The sequence below is a fragment of the Grammomys surdaster genome, unplaced genomic scaffold, assembly GCF_004785775.1.
Source record: "Grammomys surdaster isolate TR1022 unplaced genomic scaffold, NIH_TR_1.0 1087, whole genome shotgun sequence".
Classification (NCBI taxonomy): Eukaryota; Metazoa; Chordata; class Mammalia; order Rodentia; family Muridae; genus Grammomys; species Grammomys surdaster.
Genome location: NW_021605506.1, coordinates 1,276,490 through 1,284,381, shown reverse-complemented (window position 1 = coordinate 1,284,381; position 7,892 = coordinate 1,276,490). Strand labels below are relative to the sequence as shown.

Genomic DNA, 7,892 nt, shown 5'->3' with positions numbered 1-7,892 from the left:
CTTCCTTCCTTCCTTCCTTCCTTCCTTCCTTCCTTCCTTCCTTCCTTTATTATCAAATACAGTCTAACAGTAGTCAAACTGAAAAAGGAAACTTCAATTGAGAAAATGTTTCCATCAGATTGTCTAGTAGCTAAAAGATGATTGAGCATTTTCTTAACTGATGATTTACTATTTCAAGTGTCATCCCTGAACAGCTGGAATAAGAAATCAGGCTGCACAAATAGTAATTCTATTCTTTCATGATCTCTTCTTCAGTGCCTGCCTCCAAGTTCTTGTTTGATTTCCTGTCCTGAGTACCATTCATAATGTATTGTAAGATATAAGATAAAATAAAATCTTTCGTCTCAAAAAAAAAAAAAAAGTGAGGAAGTTCTACCTGAGAACCCAGCTATACCATTCCTTGGCATAAACCCAAAAGATGGTCCAACATATAACAAGGACACATGCTCCACTATGTTCATAGCAGCCTTATTTATAGTATCAAGAATCTGGAAACAACCTAGATGTCTTTCAACAGAAGAATGGATACAGAAAATGTGGTACATTTATACAATGGAGTACTACTCAGCTATTAAAAATAATGACTTCATGAAATTCACAGGGAAGTGGATGGAACTTGAAAATATCCTAAGTGAGGTAACTCAGGAACAAAAAAAACACACATGGCATGTACGCTCTGATAAGTGGATATTAGCCAAAAAAAAAAAAAAAAGAAAAGAAAAGAAAAAAGAAAAAAAAAGGCTTGGAATACCCAGGATACAACTCACAGACAATATGAAACCCAAAAAGAAGGAAGACCATACCAAAGTGTGGATGCTACAGTCCTACTCAGAAGGAGGAAGAAAATAATCTCTAGATGTAGTGGAAGTAGAGGGAGATAGAACTCTGGAAGGGAGAGAGGAGGAAAAGGGAAAAGGGGATCTGTTTTAGATTCAGAAGATGGGGGAGGAATACAGAGGGTAAGGAACTTGAAAGGAGGGGTGTAGGGAAGGTAGGATTAGAGTAATTACTAGAAACTCCCAGATGCCAGGGACCTAAGAGATTCCCAGGACCCAACAGGGAGGATATTAGCCAAAATAACCAACAAAGGGGAGATAGAACTTATAGAGACCTTATCTAGTGGATATGCACATCCCCCAGATTGAGGGATGGGGCTAACCACTCACCTCAAAAATATTAATTCAGAATTCTTCCTGTAAAAAGCAACTGCAGGGACAGAGTGGAACATAGATTGAAGGAAAGGTTATCCAGAGACTACCCCACTTAGGGATCCATCCCATCTGTAGATACCAAATCCAGACACGATTGCTGATGCCAAAAGTGCTTGCTGAGAGGGGGATCATTTATCTGTCTCCTGAGAGTCTCTGCCAGAGCCTGACCAATACAGATATGGATGCAGCCAGCCAAACATACATCGGACTGAGCATGGGGACCACAGTGCATAAGTTAGGGCAAAGACAGAAGGAGCTGAAGGGGTTTGCAACCCCATAGGAAGAACAACAATATCAACCAACTATACTCCCCAAAGCTCCCAGGGACTAAACCACCAACCAAAGAGTGACCAATGGCTCTAGTTGGATATGTAGCAGAGGATTGCCTTATCATCAATGGATGGGGTGCCCCTTGGCCCTGTGGAGGCTTGAGGCCCAGTGTAGGGGAATGCTAGGGCACTGAGGCATGAGAGGGTAGGCAGGTGGGGTGCACCCTCATAGAGGAATGGGGAGGTGGGATGATATAGGAGGTTTGTGGAGGGAAACTAGGAAAGAGGATAGCATTTAAATGTAAATAAATAAAATAATCAATAAAATTAAAAAGTAAAAGATATATCTCTATCTCTATCTCTCTATCTCTATCTCTACTCTGTCTCTATCTCTAATCTATCTATCTATCTATCTATCTATCATCTATCTATCTATCTATCTATTTATCTATTGTCATAAAAGATTCACAATCTTCCAACAATAGACCTAAACATATATGTGTTTTCTTGTTTTTAAATTAGTAGTTATTTTATTTTCTGCTGAGTTAAACCATATGCTATATGTTGTAAATACATAAATTATAATTCTCCTTACCACATTGCTTATATTAATTTTATTTCAGTGATTTTTATCAGCTTATATCAATTGTAGCTTTAACCAATTGATCAAACATATTTGATTTTTACCCTACATAGTTTCAGTAGGATGATCTCAGTTTTCTTTTCTGCACCTAGACTCCCATTCTTTTGTGGGCTCACAACTGTTTCTATTTTCACTTTACTGGTATTTATCTTCTTAAATATTTACTGTTTTGAGATATATATTTAATTTTCAGATTCTGTGCCATCCTCATTGTTATTTTGACAAGTAAATAAAATCTTGGAAACATGTAACCTCAAAACAAAATGCATGGTTCTTATTTCAATAAATTTCTTTAATAAGTAAATAGTTCATGATGCAAATAAAAATTGCCAATGTGCATGATTTAAAGTTTGCATACTTTATTTCACATTTACATTTAGAATAGGTAAGCATGCAGAGAGCCAACTGGATGTTAAAAGTGTCCTGGCTGCTAGCTTCTGGTACAAATAGTAATGGTGATGTTATGCACATTCTCTTGAAATTAGAGTTGAGTTACTAATGCAAAGCACCATGGCAGTGACATATTACATATTAAGAGACTAGAACATTTGCTAGGCATCATAATCAGAGTTAGTGAGACAGCCTGAGGTCACTGAAAACTTATAAGTGCTACTGTTCTTTGTACTCAGCCTGTTATTTATCCTGATTTTAAGAAAACATTGAAAAGATCAACTTTACTTACCTTAGATTTCCCATGCAAACAATTTTTATAACCTAAGTTAATACATGCTGTGATCTTGTGTTATGTACCCTTTCATGGCCCTGATGTAAGAGTAACAAGTGCGTGTCTGTGTGTATTATAGTAGTCATCTGTTGGAAAGCACTCTTATAAAGTGGATAACCACCATAAATGTTTGATGAAATATAGAGCTTAGTAGCTCTGGTTTGTTATCTAGTCAGTTGGAGTCAGTTTAATCCATTGTGAAACTCTGTTAAAAATTTCTGCAAGCTATCTTTCATTTCTTCCCACTGTAATGTTGCCTGTGCAATTTAGTAAAGGAGATATCGATGCCTTCTGTTAGCAACACACACAAATGTACAGACACAGCCAAGGATGAACAGACCTACAAAATAGCATTCAGGAAGGCAAAGATTCAGAAAGCTATGTTGTTCTTGCTGCTGCTGCTGCTGCTGCTGCTGCTGCTGCTGTTACTATTATTTTATTATATTTACTCACTTGCTTTGCTCTGTAGCCTTTACACATTCTTGGGGTGAGATGGCCAAATTGACAGCCACTAGCTGAGATGATACATCTTCTTGACATCACTCTCCCTATGTTTTGTACAGGACAGGACCAGAACATGGAGCTGTGTAATGCCTGAATCCAAGAAACAGACTAAATCACTGGTGCACTCTCTCAGCAACTTGTCACTGATACCACAGAGAGGTTCTTCGCTCCTCAACCTCATTTTTACTTTTGTGTAGTTTTCCAGGTTTCTCCTATGATGCAGAGGAAATATCTCTTCCTATGTCCCTTCTGATCTTACCGACAATATCAGTTTATTTTGCTCCTGAAAGTGAACAATTCACATCAGGACTTGGTAGAGTGAGCAAGGTCAGGGTTTATGTTTTAGCAGAGGCATGAGAGTGAAGCAGGAAGTAAACTGTACAAAATATAGAATGGACCCAAGAGAGCAGCATGGCAAGATGCTGTCTCTAGTTTATGGACTTACAAGTCTCAGAATAGGAAGAGGATATCTTACAAACCATCCTTATCCATAATTCAGTCTATTACATTTAAAAATATTTGATGCAGAAATATGCATAAAGATGAAACTTCCCACAAAGTAGAGACAAGTGCTAGGAATAAGGGCAATGATGACTCATCAAGTAAAGGCTCCCTGGGAGCCAGGTGGAGGTAAACTCATTGTTTACCCAGTCTCATATTTCTTCTAGTTAGTTCAGAGCCCTCATGGTTATCTTCCTGAATGTTCCTAACTCCAGCTTAAAAAACAAAAACAAAAAAATTTTAATTGATTTCGTGAGTGTGTATGTTAGGGTCCTTAGGCATGTGTGCATGTATGTGTGTGAAGTGTGAGTGTATGTATGTATGTATGTATGTATGTATGTATGTATGTATGTTCATTGAGGCCAGAAGAAGGCATTCTATGCCCTGGAGCTAGAGTTGAAGTGGTTTGGAGCCAACCAACATTGAGTCTGGAAACCTAATTTAGGTCCTCTGTAAGAGAATAGGAACTCTTAACTTCTGCGTTGTCTCTCCAGGCCCCACCCCTTCATTGTTCTAACCTTAACATGAATTTTAAATGTCAAATCAGCCATCATAGCTATTGGCAGTCAAGGGAGAAAGTAGTATAAATGGAGGAATGGAGGGAGATGGCCAGTAAGAAGAGTGGGGAATGAACAAGGAGATTTTCAGAGGACGGAATGATGAGGGGAGATAGGCAGCAGAACTTCCTAGAATAGAATTTGAGCACAGGTAGTTAAGAAAACCTATGGAGACTAGCGCTTAGCCAAAGAAGGAAAACCTAGACTCTCACTGGGCAGCTAGAGATGTGGATAAGCCTCTGGGGCTTTGGAATCACAAGCCGTATTCCTTTCCTCCAAGAAGAAACACTTGTATGGCTGCACAAGATTTCTTCTCTCACCCAGTAATTTGGTATATTAAGGCTTCTACAGATGTTTCATCAATACAAAAGGCAGCATTATGTCTCCAGGCCCGTTGTGCCTGCTATAATCACGTGATTGCCTCATCCGGGTCCTTTGCGTTCTCTCTCCCTCTCCCAACACAGTGGCCTCAGCAAAAAAGAAGAATAAGAAGGGGAAGACCATCTCCCTAACGGACTTTCTAGCTGAGGATGGGGAAACTGGTGGAGGAAGCACCTATGTCCCCAAACCAGTCAACTCGGCTGATGAAACAAACGATCTGGAAGGATCAACAACTTGGCATAGTAACAATGATGTGTACAGGGCACCTCCAATTGTCCGTTCCATCCTTCCCACTGCTCCACAGGCTGCTTGGGAACCCAGTATTGACCAGAGCCGTCTTCCCAAGTCGCCACCCTACACTGCTTTCCTAGGAAATCTGATGTGACAGAAGATTCCATTAAGGATTTCTTTAGAGAATTAAATATCAGCACTGTATGCTTACCACGTGAACCCAGCAATCCAGATAGGTTGAAAGGTTTCGGCTATGCAGAATTTGAGGACCTGGGTTCCCTGCTCAGTGCTCTGAGTCTCAATGAAGAGTCTCTAGGTAACAGGAGAATTCGAGTGGATGTTGCTGATCAAACACAGGATAAAGACAGGGATGATCATTCTTTTGGTCGAGATAGAAGTCAGGATTCTGACAAAATAGACACAGACTGGAGGGCCCATCCTGTCACAGACAGCTTTGATGACTACCCACCTGGAAGAGGCGATGATAGCTTTGGAGATAAGTATCGAGATCGTTATGATTCAGAACGATATCAGGATGGATATAGGGACAGACGGATATTGGGAAGGCCCATGCTATGGACCACTATGGACCATGCATGGACTGCTAGGGGGGCTGGGATCACTATGATGATCGAGGCAGTAGAGACTATGACCGAAGCTATAACTCCAGGATAGGTAGTGGCAGAAGAGTGTTTGGAAGTGGGTACCAGAGGGATGACGACTACACAGGAGGTGGGGACCGCTATGAAGACCAATATGACAGACTGGACGATCGGTCATGGAGCTCCAGGGATGATTATTTTCGGGACGATTATAGGCGCGATGACAGAGGTAACCCCAAAGACCCAAACTGAATCTAAAGCCTCGGAGTACTCCTAAAGAAGATGATTACTTTGCTAGCACCTCCAAGTCCAGCTGAGCAGCTTCTATCTTTGGAGGGGCAAAGCCTGTTGACACAGCTGCTAGAAAAAGAGAAGTCGAGGAGTGGCTACAGAAGAAGCAGGGGAAGCTGCAGCGTCAGCCAAATGAGCCAAAACTAGACCTCCGCCCAGGGAAAGACACCCAAGTTGGCGAAGTGGAGAAACTCAGGAAAGAGAACGGTCGAGGACAGGAAGTGAGTCATCGCAGACAGGGACCTCGGCCACATCTGGCAGAAAGACAAGGAGAGACAGTGAGAAGTCTCTAGAAAATGAAACCCTCAATAAAGAAGAAGACTGGCACTCTTCAACTTCTAAGCTTCCTAAACCCGACCAGCCTCTAAATGTAATGCCAACCTCTCCACCAAAGTGAAGCTCTAATCCTCCTGCTAGATCTCAGAGCTCAGACACAGTGCAACTGTCTCCTACGCGTGGTGGAGGGAAAGTAGCTCCAGCTCAGACCTCTGAGGAAGGACCATCAAGGAAAGATAAAAATAAAGCTGATGGGGTGAGTGCCACAAAAGGCCAAACTGGGAACTCCAGCCGTGGTCCCGGGGATGGAGGGAACAGAGATAACTGGAAGGAGTTGGATAGGAAGGATGGCAAAAAAGATCAAGAATCCAGATCTGTACCTGAGCCAAAGCAACCTGAGGAGAGTCCAGCCTCCAACTTCAATTCTGCAAGCGAGTATGCTGCTTTGTCTGTGGACGGCGAGAATGAGGATGAGGGAGACTACACTGAGTAGTCCTCTATCCTCTGTGCTTTCTCCTAGTCTCCACCCCGGGAACATTCAAGAGCAAATCAAACCTCTATCCAGACAAGACAAAATAAACTCACCATCTCCTGAAGACTTTTCTAAACTTTTATTTTAATGAAATTAAATTATTTTGCATGCTGCTGCAGCCTTTTAAAGTATTGAAGTAACTAGAGTATCACCATTGTAGCCTGAGATGTGGCTACCACTTTGGGAAAGTTGTGAGTGTCTGATGATACCAAGCAGTTACTTGTGTGACTAGTGCCAGGGGCTCCATTCAGCAGAAATTCAGTGACAGAGAGGCAGTCACACCAGTTAGGCAGTAGAGAAAAGTGCAAGGGAGAAGTGAGATTTCTATCTTCTAATTCTTATCCTAATGTGGCACCTGTGAATTTACAAACATTACATGAATAAATTTCCCATCCTTAGAACAGTAGCTCTAGTCTCTCAAGCTGTTTTAATCCCCAAGAGGCTGCCAGCCACTCTACTTTAGTTCTGACTTCAATGGGTCCAACCTAGGGGGGAATCGTTTTATGTTTTGCTTTTACCCCCCAACGGGGTAGTTGGGAGTGAGTCTACAGACTACTAATAAGTAGTACCACTTGGTGACCAAAATGAATGGGAAGCTCAATTGTGGTTTGACAAGCTTGGGGGAAATGATCGATTATATTTTATACCAGGTAGTAAGGGAATTGCTGTGACCTCCAGTCAACACATGAATAGAATGGTCTGGATGGGAAAGCACTTACAGGTAGTGGGAAATTCTAGTCTTGTGGAACCTGGTTTTGCCCCTTCTAAACTGTCCTTTCTAGAGGTTCAAATATATCCATTCTTTGAAAACCTTGTCACTCTGTTCTTGATGACACTTAGCCTCCCAGAACTGTCTCTGTGTCACACACCTCCCACAGACCACAAGTATCTTAGCCACAAGAAGCTGTGCCTGAGGTGAAGACTTGTTTTTCTCAAGCAAACCAGCTCTGTGCTAACTTTGATTCTTTTCCCTATTTTCCTGCTCCTGCTACTTTCATCCTCAACTGATTGGCTTGGGTGGTGAATGGGAGTCTGTAAATGGGGTGAGTTGGAAGTCTTCAACCTTGATTGGGGTGTTTTAAGGTTTCTATAATTCCCTTCACTGAAACCTCATGCTGGTGCTTGAGATTATAATGTATGTGACCTATACTGTGGTTTTTGCTTAGGAGG

General features: G+C 41.6%; 1 pseudogene; it reads left to right on the top strand.

Annotated features, from left to right (window-relative positions):
• The first annotated feature begins 3,941 nt into the window (after positions 1-3,941).
• LOC114634747 lies at positions 3,942-6,683 on the top strand (annotated as a pseudogene).
• The last annotated feature ends 1,209 nt before the right edge of the window (positions 6,684-7,892 follow it).